We start from the raw sequence: 15,809 nt of genomic DNA on the forward strand, positions 1-15,809 counted from the left end.
GTTTAATTAGAGATTTTTTCATAAGCCTTCTTTCATACTTCATGCACCTACACATTAGTGAGGACTAAAATCCATGGCAAAAGCTAGATTTATGTTGAAATACTAATAAATATATTTGGGATAAACTTTAACATTGAGTTAGTCAGAAGTTTGTGACCTATGTCCACAAAACAGGAAAAAAAAAACCCATAATGATAGATTATTACAGCTCACTACAACTTGAATAATCAAGATTCCTCATCATAGTTAATTTCTGGTTTATTAATGTTAAATGAAACATACCACTAATTTCATGATGAGATGGTATTTCAAATAAGAATACACTCATAAGCTATGGTCTGAAACATTTATTAAAATACCTTGAATCCAGTTGGGAATCAAGCAGAGATGACTAAAACAAGCAGGCAAATTTGCAGAATATTAATGTAGGTCACCAAATGATGAATTTTTCTTACACTTAATTGTAGAAAAGTTTGTAACTTTAGTTAGTATAGAATTCAAAATATCCTTATAGACCTTGACTTGTTCATATCCACATATCTTTTCTTTCAAATATTTTTAATTTAGGTCAATGACGAGTTTTCTTTTTTTCCTGCAGAATATATTGCCTATATTATAAGCCAATTCAATGGGTATAAAAAGTAAAAGACATGCAATTGCATTTTAAATTAAAAAAAATTAAATGAGAAATATTTGGCCTGGATTATTGTATTTTATATCCAGTGATCTTCCGTATCTCATATTATACATGACATTGTCATAAGTATAATAAATATACTGACCGTCTACTCAGAGTTTGGTTTCTGGTTACTTGCACATTCAGTTAAATTCTAAAGGGTGACAGAATATTCTGCATTAAATAATACTCTTCAAGATAGATATCATGTCTAGGCAAATGTGCATTGAAAAGTGCTGTAGTGCTAATGATTTCTTTGGAGAATGAGTAATTATGTGTCACCATTTTGGCCAGAAAGATAATTTTGCTTTCCACTTCTGAGCTGAATGCTAAGATACTGATTCATATCAGCTTATTAAATTCCACAGAAGAAAATGTATCTTGCATTTTCAGAGAGAAGGAAGTTTCCTGTCTTCAAATGAAACTTCATGCTCCCCTTACAAATTATATTTTAACTTACAGTTGTACTAACATAAAATTCATTTGATTTTTCACATTTTTTACTTTGTAAATTAATGTTTTCCTAAGATTTCCTGAAAGGTAACAAATTTAACATGGGACAGTGTATATTAACAAAATCAGCCTGTCTTTCTGGTAGTGATAGACAGGTTGTATATAGTAAAGTGTGCATGTGTGTGTGTGTGTATAGTTCTGTGTCTTTTTTAACTGACTGGTATTTGCCAAAAGTTATAAAAATATATATCCATAAGTCACAAGTCCAGTTAATGTATAAATTTTTCATATTCCAGTTGATAGATGTTTCTGAAGAATATAGAGAAATAGCCAAACTTTTTTTCAAATAAATTTATGTAACAAACATCATCATGTAAGGCATTTTAAGTGAAGAGCACACAAATCAAAATATCAATTATAATTTGTTTTGTAAAATAATATCATATTTGAAATTAAGATACATTTTGAAAAGAATCATTGTTACTAAAACTAGAAAGATTTAACAAGGTAATGAAGCAAAAAACATAGCAATCTAATGTTTTGAATGCCCAAGGGTAGGTGATGGTCAAGTTACACACTATGGACGTCTGTGATGGTCCAGTGGATTGCTGTGAGTCTATCCCCAATAAAGAGTAAATTCTACAGACAATGTCATCAATAATACCTCTAAACACTTCTCCTCTCAGCAATCTGATCTTGCTGCTACTGCTACTGCAATTTACCTTTTATGCCTCATTACATTATTTAGAAAATGAACACATGTCCTTTAACCTTTGGAAAAAGAGACTATGTCATTTTCAAGTTAGTGATAGCTCCAAGAGTGAATGCAATAAATATATTTCAAACCTGAGAAAGATAAAATATAAAAGTTGAGAATACAGATAGTACTGAGACGCTCAGAGGAATATCAAACTATTGGAATGAAAGTAGTTGAAGTATAACTGATAGTTCCTTTGAGTTCAGGTTGTTAATAAACATAATTTTAAAAATAGGATTTGTTGCTGTTGTTCAGTCGGTCAGTCATGTCTGACTCTTTGCAACCCCATGGACTGCAGAATGCCAGGCTTCCCTGTCCTTCATCATCTCCTGGAGCTTGCTCAAACTCATGTCCACTGAAGCAGTGATGCCATCCAACCATATCATCCTCTGTCATCCCCTTCTCCTTCATCCCCTCCTTCTCCTGGGAAAGAAGATCTTTCCCAGCATCAAGGTCGTTTCTAATGAGTCAGCTCTTCACATCAGGTGGCCAAATTATTGGAGATAAAGACAAACAAAGCTAGAAGGGAAATATCATTATTTTAATAAGGAAGGCTGATTTGAAGAATAATCTGCAGTATTAAATATTATTTAAAACTAGGCATATTTGCCTAACAGTGCGATGAATGGGAATTTTGGAGTTGAATGCTTAGGTTGGCTGTGCTGTGCTTGTTCATTCATTCATATCCAACTGTTGGCAACCCTGTGGACTGTAGCCCGCCAGGCTCCTCTGTCCATGGAGATTCTCCAGGCAAGAACACTGGAGTGGATTGCCATGTCCTCCTCCAAGGGATCTTCCCAACCCAGTGATTGAACCCATATCTCCTGCACTGCAGGTGGATTCGTTACCATCTGAGCCACCACGGAAGCCCTTAGTTTCTTTGCCTTTTGCTACTGGCAACCCACTCCAGTATGCTTCCCTGGAGAATTTCATGGACAGAGGAGCCTCTTGAACCACCGCCCATGAGGTCGCAGAGTCAGACATGAATGAGTGACTAACACACTTAATCTCAAACAAATGAGCAAACTCTCTGAGTTTATCTTGCTGATCTTCAAATCAGGGGAAATGCCAGGACCTGTCCTTTGGTTTTATTGTGAAGAGGATAGAAGTACAGACTGACAAACAATACACAATGTTACTACTCTTGAAAAAAAAATACCTTAACTTTTTATATTTAGGTAGTTATAGCTGGGTTAATTATCAATGATGTCAAAGAAAAATTATACCAGATAAGTCAAATAGGCAAGGAAGACATTATTCAATACTGTTGCAGTAGGGGAAAGGAATTCAATTTGACTCTCCTGAAACAAAAGGCAGAGAGTGTTTTATGCTAGGTTGAACAAGTGGAAAAATACTTGCCCATATTAGCAGGGAGTTTGGTCACAGTGAATAAGTCATATGAATTTGCTAATTGGTGCTTTTTGAAGTTAGGTTCCTGCTTTGGAGCTTGGGAGACAGGGGTACTATCTTTCTTGATGATTACATTTCAAAGGAATGGCTCCCAGGTCCTTGAGAAAGACATTCCTGTGTTGCAAAACGGGCCAGCGGCTTGAAGATTTACATCTCAAAGGGAGAGAGAAAATTTACAGTTGCAAGTTTTCTAAAGTAAAAGCTCTAAGAAAAGGGAAGCCAGGGGTCTTTTGTCAGGAGGAAACTTGTCTAAAATTTAGTGAAGCGAAGGATTCTAAAGCTATCTTGGCCAGTGGGAACTAATGATTAATAATAACCAAAGTATCACTTTTCATCTCCTGATATGTACCTTTTTCTTTCTCAGGAATAAGGACATACTAAGGAAATGCTATTCAGATGGAATTGAATCCCAAGATGGGTACAGGATTTTAGGTTTGCTCCTACATGTTCTAAATGAAGTTTAAGTTTTCTTCTTTTGAGAAATAAAATCCCAAAGAATTGAAAAAATTTTACATGATAAGTTACTACCATGAACCACAATATGTTCATAATCATGTGAAGATTAGAGATGAAAAAATAGAGCCATACCTTTTGAGAAGGTAGAGATATTAGATGCACAATTAATAACATTTAATGAAGTGTACATGTAACTGATATTTAACCAGGGAAACAGTCAAGAATTAATTTTCTAACAGTGTTCGTGTATACTTAAAATGAGGGTAACTGGCAAACCCTACAAGCCAGATCATAAACTGGCTATTGTGGATACGTTATGGGTAAAAGCTGGTAGACGTGGGGGATCACACAGGGGCCTCAAACTCAAACACCTTGAGGGCTCAAATCAGAAACATAATTGTATGGAGGAGTAGACATAAATCAATAAAGAACACAGAGGCCTAAATCCTAGAGGAAATCAACCCTGAGTATTCCTTGGAAGGACTGTCGATAATGCTGAAGCTCCAATACTATGGACACCTGACACAAAGAGCCAACTCATTGGAAAAGACCCTGATGCTGGGAAAGATTGAGGGCAGGAGGAGAAGCGGGTAACAGAGGATGAGATGGTTCGATAACGTCACTGATTCAATGGACATGAATTTGAGAAAACTCTGGGAGATAGTGGAGGACAGAGGAATCTGGCGTGCTGATGTCCATGGGGTTGCCAAGCATCAGGCATGACTAGGCAACTAAATAACAACAACAGAGGCCTATGGAAGTTGGAAAGTGCATGTAGTCACTGAATTTCTGTCTTTTTCTAAACCCTCAGTGTCCAGATTATATATCTATTTGGATTTCTGACTCCATCTGTGGGCTTGGTGTCTGTAATTATAATTTGGATTTTATTAAGAATTTTACCAATGTCTATTGAAATATCATGTGGATATTAACAGAGAAATTTAAACTTGGAATAAAGTTAGAAGAATTCCTAAATGGTGGAATACTGCCTCCAAAAGATGATGAAATAATGTATTTATATTAAGTATATAAATGATACCTGATCATATCAAGAAATGCCTATTCTTAATCATCTAGAAGATATAGTTTAGGAAGAACAACAAACAATTTGGAGAGGATAAAAATAAGCATATAGAGTTTGAATATGGAATAAATCTAAAAAGAATGGTAATATGGATAAATATGGAGTTCTGAAATTAGGTTTAAAAATAAACTGACAAGCAAAAAATTGAAGGTACAGTTTGCGTGGAAAACAAATCAGGAAACATGATTTGTCATCTTAATAAGAGTCAGTTGTATAAAACCATTGTCTCAAATTTAAGTCATTCCTACACTTCATTACAGGCTTCCCAGGTGGCGATACTGGTAAAGAACCCACCTGCCATTGCAGAAGAAGGTAAACCCCCAAACTCATTTGATGAGGCCACCATCATCCTAACATCATCAATGAACATAAATGCAAAAATCTTCCACAAAATTCTAGCAAACAGAATCCAACAACATATTAAAAAGATCATACATCATGACCAAGGGGGATGTAAGGATTCTTCAATATTCACAAATCAATATGATACACTACATTAACAAATTGAAAGATAAAAACCATATGATTACATCAATAGATGCAGAGAAAGCCTTTGACAAAAATCCCCCACCCATTTATGATAAAAACTCTCCAGAAAACAGGAACAGAAGGAACATACTTCAACATAATAAAAGCCATATATGATAAACCTACAGCAAACATTATCCTCAATGGTGAAAAATTAAAGCATTTCCTGTAAAGTCAGGAACAAGACAAGGGTGCCCACTCTAACCAGTACTATTTAGCATAATTTTGGAAATCCTTGCCACAATGATCAGAGAAGGAAAAGAAATAAAAGGAATCCAGACTGGAAAAGAAGTAAAGCTCTCACTGTTTGCAGATGACATGATCCTCTACATAAAAAACCCTAAAGACACCACCAGAAAATTACTGGAGCTAATCAATGAATATAGTAAAGTTGCAGGATATAAAATTAATACACAGAAATCTCTTGCATTCCTATACACTAACAAATAGAAAACAGAAAGAGAAATTAAGGAAACAACCCTATTTACCATTGCAATGAAAAGAATAAAATACTTTTTATTCTCTAGAATACTTTATTTTAGGTAGGAATAAATCTACCTAAAGAAACAAAAGACCTATATGTAGAAAACTATATAACAGCAATGAAAGAAATCAAAGATGACATGCATAGATGGAGAAATATACCATGTTCGTGTATCAGAAGAATCAGAATAGTGAAAATGAGTATACTAGCCAAAGTGATCTATATGCAATGCCTATCAAGCTACCAATGGTATTTTTCAGAGAACTAGAACAAATAATTTTACAATTTGTATGAAAACACAAAAAACCTTGAATAGCCAAAGCAACCTTGAGAAAGAAGAACGGAACTGGAGAAATCAAACTGTCTGACTTCTACAGACTATACTACAAAGCCACAGTCATCAAGACTGGCACAAAGACAGAAATATAAATCAGTGGAAAAAAATAGAAAGCCCAGAGATAAATCCACACAGCTATGGACATCTTATCTTTGACAAAGGAGGCAAGGATATACAATGGAAAAAAGACAACCTCTTTAACAAGTGGTGCTGGGAAAACTGGTCACCCACCTGTAAAAGAATGAAACTAGAACACTTTCTAACACCATACACAAAAATAAACTCAAAATGGGTTAAAGATCTAAATGTAAGATGAGAAACTATAAAACTCCTAGAGGAAAACACAGGCAGAACAGTCTATGACATAAATCACAGCAAGATCCTCTATGACCCACCTCCCAGAGTAGTGAAAATAAAAGCAAAAATAAACAAATGGGACATAATTAAACTTAAAAGCTTTTGCACAATGAAGAAACTATAAGCAAGGTGAAAAGACAGCCTTCAGAATGGGAGAAACTAACAGCAAATGAAGCAACTGACAAATAATTAATCTAAAAAATATACAAGCAGCTCATGCAACTCAATACCAGAAAAAGTAAACGACCCAATCAAAAGATGGGCCAAAGAACTAAACAGACGTTTTTCCAAAGAAGACATACAGATGGCTAACAAACACATGAAAAGATGCTCAACATCACTCATTATCAGAGAAATGCAAATCAAAACCACAATGAAGTATAATCACACGCTGGTCAGAATGGCTGCTATCAAAAAGTCCACAAACAATAAATGCTGGAGAGGGTCTGAAGAAAAGGGAACCCTAATACACTGTTGGTGGGAATGCGAACTAGTACAGCCACTATGGAGAACAGTGTGGAGATTTCTTAAAAAACTGAAAATAGAACTGCCATATGACCCAGCAATCCCACTTCTGGGCATACACACCAAGGAAACCAGAATTGAAAGAGGCACGTGTACCCCAATGTTCATCGCAGCACTGTTAACAATAGCCAGGACATGGAAGCAACCTAGATGCCCATTGGCAGACAATAGATAAGAAAGCTGTGGTACATATACACAATGGAATAGTACTCAGCTATTAAAAATAACACATTTGAATCAGTTCTACTGAGGTGGGTGAAATTGGAGCCTAGTATATAAAGTGAAGTAAGTCAGAAAGAAAAACAACAATACGGTATATTAACACATCAATTCAGTTCAGTCGCTCAGTCGTGTCCAACTCTTTGCAACCCCATGGACCGCAGCACACCAGGCCTGCCTGTCCATCACCAATTCCTGGAGTTTACCCAGGAATTGAGTCAGTTATGCCATCCTACCATCTCATCCTCTGTTGTCTGCTTCTCCTCCTGCCCTCTATCTTTCCCAGCATTAGAGTTTCTTCAAATGAGTCAGCTTTTCACATCAGGTGGCCAAAGGATTGGAGTTTCAGCTTCAACATCAGTCCTTCCAATAAACACCCAGGACTCATATCCTTTATGATGGACTGGTTGGATCTCCTTGCAGCCCAAGGGACTCTCAAGAGTTTTCTCCAACACCACAGTTCAAAAGCATCAATTCTTCAGCGCTCAGCTTTCTTCACAGTCCAACTCTCACATCCATACATGACCACTGGAAAAACCATAGCCTTGACTAAATGGACCTTTGTTGGCAAAGTAATGTCTCTGCTTTTTAATATGCTGTCTAGGTTGGTCATAACTTTCAAGGAGAAAGAGTCTTTTAATTTCATGGCTGCAATCACCATCTGCAGTGATTTTGGAGCCCAAACAAATAAAGTCAGCCACTGTTTCCACTGTTTCCCCATCTATTTGCCATGAAGTGATGGCACCAGATGCCATGATCATAGTTTTCTGAATGTTGAGTTTTAAGCCAACTTTTTTACTCTCCTCTTTCACTTTCAAGAGGCTCTTTAGTTCTTCTTTGTTTTCTGCCATAAGTGTGGTGTTATCTGCAAATCTGAGGTTATTGATATTTCTCCCAGAAATCTTGATTCCAGCTTGTGCTTTATTCAGTGTTTCTCATGATGTCCTCTGCATATAAGTTAAATAAGCAGGGTGACAATATACAGCCTTGCGGTACTCTTTCCCTGATTTGGAACCAGTCTGTTCTTCCATGTCCAGTTCTAACTGTCACTTCCTGACCTGCATACAGATTTCTCAGGAGGCAGGTCAGACGGTCTGGTATTCCCATCTCTTGAAGAATTTTCCACATATTATTGTGATCCACACAGTCAAAGGCTTTGGCATAGTCAATAAAGCAGAAATAGATGTTTTTCTGGAACTCTTTTGCTTTTTCAATGATCCAATGGATGTTGGCAATTTGATCTCTGGTTCCTCTGCCTTTTCTCAATCCAGCTTGAACATCTGGAAGTTCATGGTTCACGTACTGCTGAAACCTAGGTTGGAGAATTTTGAGCATTATTTTACTACCTTGTGAGATGAGTACAATTGTGTGGTAGTTCGAGCATTATTTGGCATTGCCTTTCTTTGAGATTGAAATGAAAACTGACCTTTTCCAGTCCCTTGGTCACTGCTGAGTTTCCATATTTGCTGGCATATTGATTGCAGCACTTTCACAGCATCATCTTCTAGGATTTGAAATAGCTCAATTGGAATCCCATCACCTCCACTAGCTTTGTTCGTAGTGATGCTTCCCAAGGCCCACTTGACTTCACTTTCCAGGATGACTGGCTCTAGGTGAGTGATCACACCATCATGATTATCTGGATTGTGAAGATCTTTTTTGTTCAGTTCTTCTGTGTATTTTTGCCACCTCTTCTTAATATCTTCTGCTTCTGTCAGGTCCATACCATTTCTTTACCGAGCCCATTTTTGCATGAAATGTTCTGTTAGTATCTCTCATTTTCTTGAAGAGATCTCTAGTCTTTCCTATTCTGTTGTTTCCCTCTATTTCTTTGCATTGATCACTGAGGAAGGCTTCCATATCTGTCCTTGCTATACGTTGGAACTCTGCATTCAAATGGGTCTATCTTTCCTTTTCTTCTTTGCTTTTCACTTCTCTTCTTTCACAGCTATTTGTAAGGCCATTTTGCTTTTTTGCATTTCTGTTTTTCTTGGGGTTGGTCTTGCTCCCTGTCTCCTGTACAATATCACAAACTTCCACCCATAGTTCATCGAGCACTCTATCAGGTCTAGTACCTTAAATCTATTTGTCACTTCCACTGTATAAGCATAAGGGATTTGATTTAGTTCATACATGAATGGTCTGTTGGTTTTCCCTACTTTCTTCAATTTAAGTCCATTTGGCAATAAGGAGTTCATGATCTGAGCCACAGTCAGCTCCCAGTCTTGTTTTTGCTGACTGTATATATGGAATTTAGAAAGATGGTAATGATGACCCTCTATGTGACACAGCAAAAGAGACACAGATATAAAGAACAGACTTTTGGAGTCTGTGGGAAAAGGCGAGGGTGGGATAATTTGAGAGAATAGCATTGAAACATCTATATTACCATATGTGAAATAGATGACCTGTCCACATTCAATACATGAAACAGGGCACTCAAAGTCGGTGGACTGGTCCAACCCAGAGGGATGGGATGGGGAGGGAGGTGGGAGGGGGCTTCGAGATGAGGGACACATGTAGACCCATGGCTGATTCATGTCAGTATATGGCAAAAATTGCTACAATATTGTAAAACAATTAGCCTCCAATTAAAATAAATAAATAAATAAACCCACCTGCCAATGCAAATAGACGTAAGAGATGTGGGTTCGATCTGTGGCTCAGGAAGATTCCTGGAGGAGAGCATCGTAACCATTGTAACCTACTCCAGTATTCTTGCCTGGAGAATCCTATGGGCAGAGGAGCCTGGCAGGCTGCAGTCCACAGAGTAGCACAGAGTCAGACATAACTTAAGTGACTTAGGATGCATGCATACTTAATTGCAGACTAATATGTTAAGAAAATATGAAGTGATAGACCTGCTCCAACTCTACTGGGCAAAGCTTGGACTCACATTCAGGCAAGTAACAAAAAGAAACACAGAAAGAAGAGTTACTAAACTGGTGAAGGACCCTGAATTCTTGTAATATGAGAGCCCACTGAATAGACGTGGAATGTTTAGGCACGACAATAAAGGGACTATGAAATATTTATCTTGAAATATGTAACAATTTCATGTGCAAAAAGTATAGGCTTATTTTATGTGTGAGTGCATGCTCAGTCACTCAGTTGTGCCCAACTTTTTGCAACCCCATGGTCCGTAGCCTGCCAGGCTCCTCTATCCATGGAGTTTCCCGGGCAAGAATACTGGAGTGGGTTGCCATTTCCTTCTCCAAGGCTTATTCTGTGTTGCTCTATAAAACAAACATTTAAAGATGGGGGAGATATACATGGCAACAACAAGGAACCAATTTTAACAACATAAGCCTTTACAAATCCAGTCGTCTTTAGGAAGAAAACAACTTCCTAAATGTGGAAATATTTATAAATTAGACAGGCAGCTCTGTGGTGTGTTTGGGAAGGTATCAGAGCATTAGACTATGGTCAGATTGTATTTGTCTATGCTTTTTGTGAGGCTCTAGAAAGCTATGAATGACCTTTTAAGCAATCCAACCAGCATCAACAAAGAAATTCAAAGAACAAATTAAAATTTCTGTGAGAAAACTTCCAGCACACATTTCCATAGAAAACCAGTTTTCATTTTCATTTGGAGAATTGTGTGCTATTTTCAATTGTATTAGCATACTAAATACCAAAACAACACAAAATAAAAATCAATTTACTAATTATGTATAGAAGAAGAACATTGACTTTGGAATAATACTTGTGTACAAATATCAGTTGTATTTGCATGAGTTTACATCAATTACTTTGCTTTTCTAAAGCTCAACTTAATCCAACATAAAATGGGAAGAAACATATCACATGACTTTTTTGTGACTACTAAATTACTTTAAAAAGAGCATATACTACTCTTCTTGATATATCATTAATTTTCAGCAAATTAAAACATTTTATAGAGAAGTCGCAAATTTCGATTTACTAATTAGAATAGCCAGAAGTAGAACTTGGATTTCTTATTCCTGGCTTCTTTTCCTTTCACATCACCATGTACTTTCACTTATAAAAAAAAAGACAATGAAGCTGGTTGAAGAGGCAGAGAACAAATATGGTTTGTTAGCTGTGTGAATCATGAAGTTAACAGTTTTGTGTTGTTGAGAATTAGTCAATATTAACAGAAACCATTGTTTAAAGGATGACTCACCTGAAAAAATAAATCACAAAGATCATGATTTCTCCTCTGCCAGATAGCTCTTCCTCATTTGTAATTCACCCTTTTTAAGTACAAAATGTCAATGTATTGAAAATTGAACCAGCAAATTCCTTTTAATCCTGATTTCTCTCTTGCTTCATTGATTTACAACACTCTTGGGCATCAATTTGCCTTCCAATATAATTCTGTCATAACTAAAGGATTATGTTTTTTTCTGCTGAACACATTGTAATGCCACTGTGCTAGGAGCAAGAATAAATGTAATAAGATCCTTGCTCTCATTACAAGGGCAATAATGGTTAGGAAGACAGGAAGCTACATAAAAACTCGGTAGACAGATAGATGAATGGAGAGTGGGGGCAAGGGAGAGGAAGAGGGAGCAGAAGATGGTGAGTGATAACAGATTAATAGATAATGAAACAAAGAAAGAAAGGAAGGATGGCAGACCAGTAAAGAATCGGAGAGAGTTAAAGCCACTGGGCTAACTATAACACTAGCACCATAACATGTGCACCACTGTCAGTTCCTTCCTGTGGACCAGAGAATACTGCCGAGAGAGTCAATTGCTATGTAGGTTGATAAGAAGTCAGAGGTCCCTTAGGAAGAGAAGGGGTTCCGGGGTCCCCAAAGAGGAAAGAGGGGTCTGGAGTTCTCAAGGAGGAGAAAAGGACAAATGTTTTTCTCTTTAAACCCAGAGCTGATGATTGCACAACAAAACAACTCATCTTTCTCAAGGCTATGTTTTCCCTTAAACTCTGTGCTAATGACAACAATGTATCCTGCTTGATGACATATTTCTCCTTCTTGAGAACATTTTGACAAACTCTGTCGTCTTAAAATGTGTATTATGGGAATGGGTCTGGAAAGACCTTTACAACCTTGAGAAATTCTTTTGATTCATTGTAATAACCAACTGAAAAAGTATATAACTCCCTTTCTAAGACTAGCAAGGTGGGCACTCTCCATCCCCCTTCTGATGTCTGTGTCAGAAGCTTTCTCTGTCACTTTCATAGTGTAATAAAACTGCTACACAAAAAGCTCTTGAGTGATCAAGCCTGGTCCCTGGTCCTGAAGCTAAATCTTCTTCAGAGATCACGAATCCAACATTGTTCGCAGTAAGCTATCATTGTTTTAGAGTATATGATGCCAAGAAATAGCCTTGTGTCATCAAGTGTATACTATTAATATCATGTAAGGTGAAATCGAGTATTCTGTAAAATAGTACAATGGAATGAATATGAGCTTTTGAGGAAAATAATCCCAGATGTTAAACCCAGTTTTGACACTCACAGTTTATGAGAAATGAAAATAGGCATTTAATTGAGCCACATTGCCTTTATCTATAAAACAGATACAGTTATCTTTTATATAGGTTGTTAGGAGAGTTAAATGAGAATATATCCTTATGCCAGGCATTAGGATATATATGCTTATTTTTCTAGGGATCTTCCCAACCCAGGGATTGAACTTGTGTCTCCTGTGCATTTCCTGCATTGACAAGTGGATTCTTTACCACCGTGCTACCTGGAAAGCTCATCTTTTTAATTAATAATAAAATTATACAAAGGTCCAGAGAAGAATTCTTCTTGTGGATTTTACTTATGTCATTGGGTTTCCCAGGTGACTCAGACAGTAAAGAATCCACCTGCAAAGCAAAAGATCTGGGTTCAGTCCCTGGGTTGAGAAGATCCCCTGGAGAAGGGAATGGCTACCCACTCCAGTATTCTGGCCTGGAGAATTCCATGGACAGAGGAGCCTGACAGGCTACAGTCCATGAGGCTGCAAAGAGTCAGAGACGACAGAGTGACTTTCATTTACTTATTTGTTAATATAGAGAATCCTTTGGCAGATTTTACCTCGTAATAAATTATCTCTTCATTAAGGCTTGTATCATTGTATCCATAAAGGCCTATATTAAATTTCAACTATTTTACCTTGGTAAGGATATCAAATTTGAACCAATTTGTGAGACTGTTATGTTACTAGATAAATTCATACTTTGATTCTAAGATTTGTACATAACTGATACAATTATTTTATTAATTTCTATAATTTATTACTTTTCCATTTCTCTTAATGTCATAAAAAGCTTTACAAAATCAGAAAATAATTTTAAATTTAAAAAAAAAGTAGATTTGTTCATACCTACCACATCCAAGTTAAGCATTGCCTTAGAAGTCATGTCTCAGTGGCATTTGAAGGACAGAAGCTTTCAATATTCATATCCCTTTGACAAAATGAATTAAAGACAAGATAAAATGAAGATATGTTATAAGCCTGGAGGTCTTCTGAATGGCTGAGCCTGCAATCAACTAAATGACTAGTCAAAAGGAAGACAAAAGAGAAAGGAAAGCCTGGTTTACAGCTTGTACTGTGTATTTCCTCTAAGTCTGGCAATAAAGTGAGATTATTGCTTCTGTGCTCATTAATTATTTATCACCAGCTCTCTGAACCTCTGAACAATTTCTGTTGAAGGAACTACAATGCACATGGAGTTATTCATCAAACGCAGATGTTCACACATTCCCTTTAAGGCTGTAAACACGAATGCCAGCTGTCGAAAGAGTATCAGCACAGTTCTGATTTATTAAAAGTCATGAATTTCACCATATATTGAAAAGAGCAAAAATATCAAGCTTTTGTAAATTATTAGTGATAAAAAATACATATATTGCCACTTATAAAAAAAAGGTCAAAGATATAAATAGAGTGGACAATGTAAAAATGTGTCTTCTATTGCAGCATAGAAATAAAGAGATAAAATATATCCTGGTGTTTATATCACAGTATAACTCAAACTACTATTCCTTTGATTTTCCACTTTAGATTCATTCAACCATTTGCACAAAATCAGAATTAAAACAAAAATCCTAAGTGAAAAAATTATCTAGTAATTTTGCTTTCTTCATTAATGAATGAAAGGTTTTTGAATACAATTTGCAGTTACCAGCCTAACAGCAATTGCCAATCTTTTTGCTCTTTCCTTCAAAATTTTTTCACATTACATTTTACTTCCTTCTTCAATATTTGCATCTTTTATTCACTCCTTCCCCTAATGCAAATTGATATTTGATTCTAGATCTGTACTGAAATAACCCTCTAAACTAGTTATTTCCTAATTTAGTGTGTGTAAAAACCAAGGAGAAAGTTTGTTAAAACTAGATTCTTGAGGACTTCCCTGGTGTTCCAGTGTTTAAGACTCCACACTTTCAGTGCAGTAGGTGTAGGTTCCATCCCTAGTAGGTAACTGAGATTTCACATGTCACGTGCAGCATAGCCAAAAAAATTAGAATAAATAAACAAAAATTAAGCATTAAAAAATAAAATAAATAGGTATCTTTAAAAATATAGATTCTTGGGGTCTATCCTGACAAATTCTGATAAAGCAGGTGGTTATTAGGGCACAGAGGTGGTGAGACAAAATTAGTATTCAGCATTTTAAATCTAGGTGACCAGTGTTCTAGATAAAATTAGTTGTAACTTTTCCCCAAATCTACTTTTGTTTTACATTCTTTAAATGAAGCAATACATTTTTTAATTTTTAAAAATTCAAGCTTTATATAGATTATAAAAAATAAACTGAAAACTCTCCTCTTACATTTTCTCACTCAGCTTCCCTGGAGGTTCACATGGTAAAAAATCTGCCTGCAATGTAGGAGATCCAGGTTCAATCCTTGAGTCAGGAAGATCCCCTGAAGTAAGAAATGGCAACCCATTCCAGTATTCTTGCCTAGAGAATTCCACGGACAGAGGAATCTGGCGAACTACGGTCCATGGGGTCACAAAGAGTCAGACATGACTGAGCAACTAATACTACTAACCTAAAGGCAACCTGTGTTAACATTTGGATGAGTCTTCTTGTATATATTTTATTTTAGTGTGTAAATATTCAAAATATAATTGCGTTTATGTAAAACAAGAAGAAATCACATAGCCAGCCCCATTTCTAACATTGATGATTAATTTTTAATAGATATTCAATTGATTATATTGACTTTCTAGATATAAAATTATCTGCAGTTCATGAGACTTTTTTTACTCTCCAAGCCATATTTATCTAGTTTTTCCAGATGTGGTAATAGCAGAAAACCTTGATTTTTCAACTACTGAATAAGATATGTACCATAAGTTTTGTAAGATAATAGCTCACCTTCATCTTCATCTATGTGGAGAAGATTCCCCAAATCATAATGCCATTCTTAAAATATCCCATATGTCTGAGAATATCCAACTTTCTGTTTGACATTTTCATGCAGATGTCATATTAACAGTATAATCTCCAATTTCTCTGAAGTTTTGGGGAAGGATGAAAATGGTGAGAATCATGTCTTCATTTGTTCTCAAAAAATATAATCCTGAGTCTCCTA

General features: G+C 36.2%; 1 long non-coding RNA gene across 2 annotated transcripts; it reads right to left on the bottom strand.

The window, feature by feature from the left end:
- Window positions 1–319: 319 nt before the first annotated feature.
- On the bottom strand, window positions 320–13,757 carry LOC139030900 (uncharacterized). 2 transcript variants are annotated; one of them, XR_011483339.1, is made up of 4 exons: window positions 13,592–13,757; window positions 11,434–11,503; window positions 9,905–10,042; window positions 320–2,405 (listed from the first exon to the last, which is right to left on the bottom strand). It is a non-coding gene; the product is annotated as an uncharacterized lncRNA (long non-coding RNA). The 2 variants fall into 2 exon arrangements; XR_011483338.1 differs by having other exon boundaries at window positions 13,588–13,757.
- Between the last annotated feature and the right edge of the window lie 2,052 nt (window positions 13,758–15,809).

The sequence above is a fragment of the Odocoileus virginianus genome, chromosome 24, assembly GCF_023699985.2.
Source record: "Odocoileus virginianus isolate 20LAN1187 ecotype Illinois chromosome 24, Ovbor_1.2, whole genome shotgun sequence".
NCBI classification, from domain to species: Eukaryota; Metazoa; Chordata; class Mammalia; order Artiodactyla; family Cervidae; genus Odocoileus; species Odocoileus virginianus.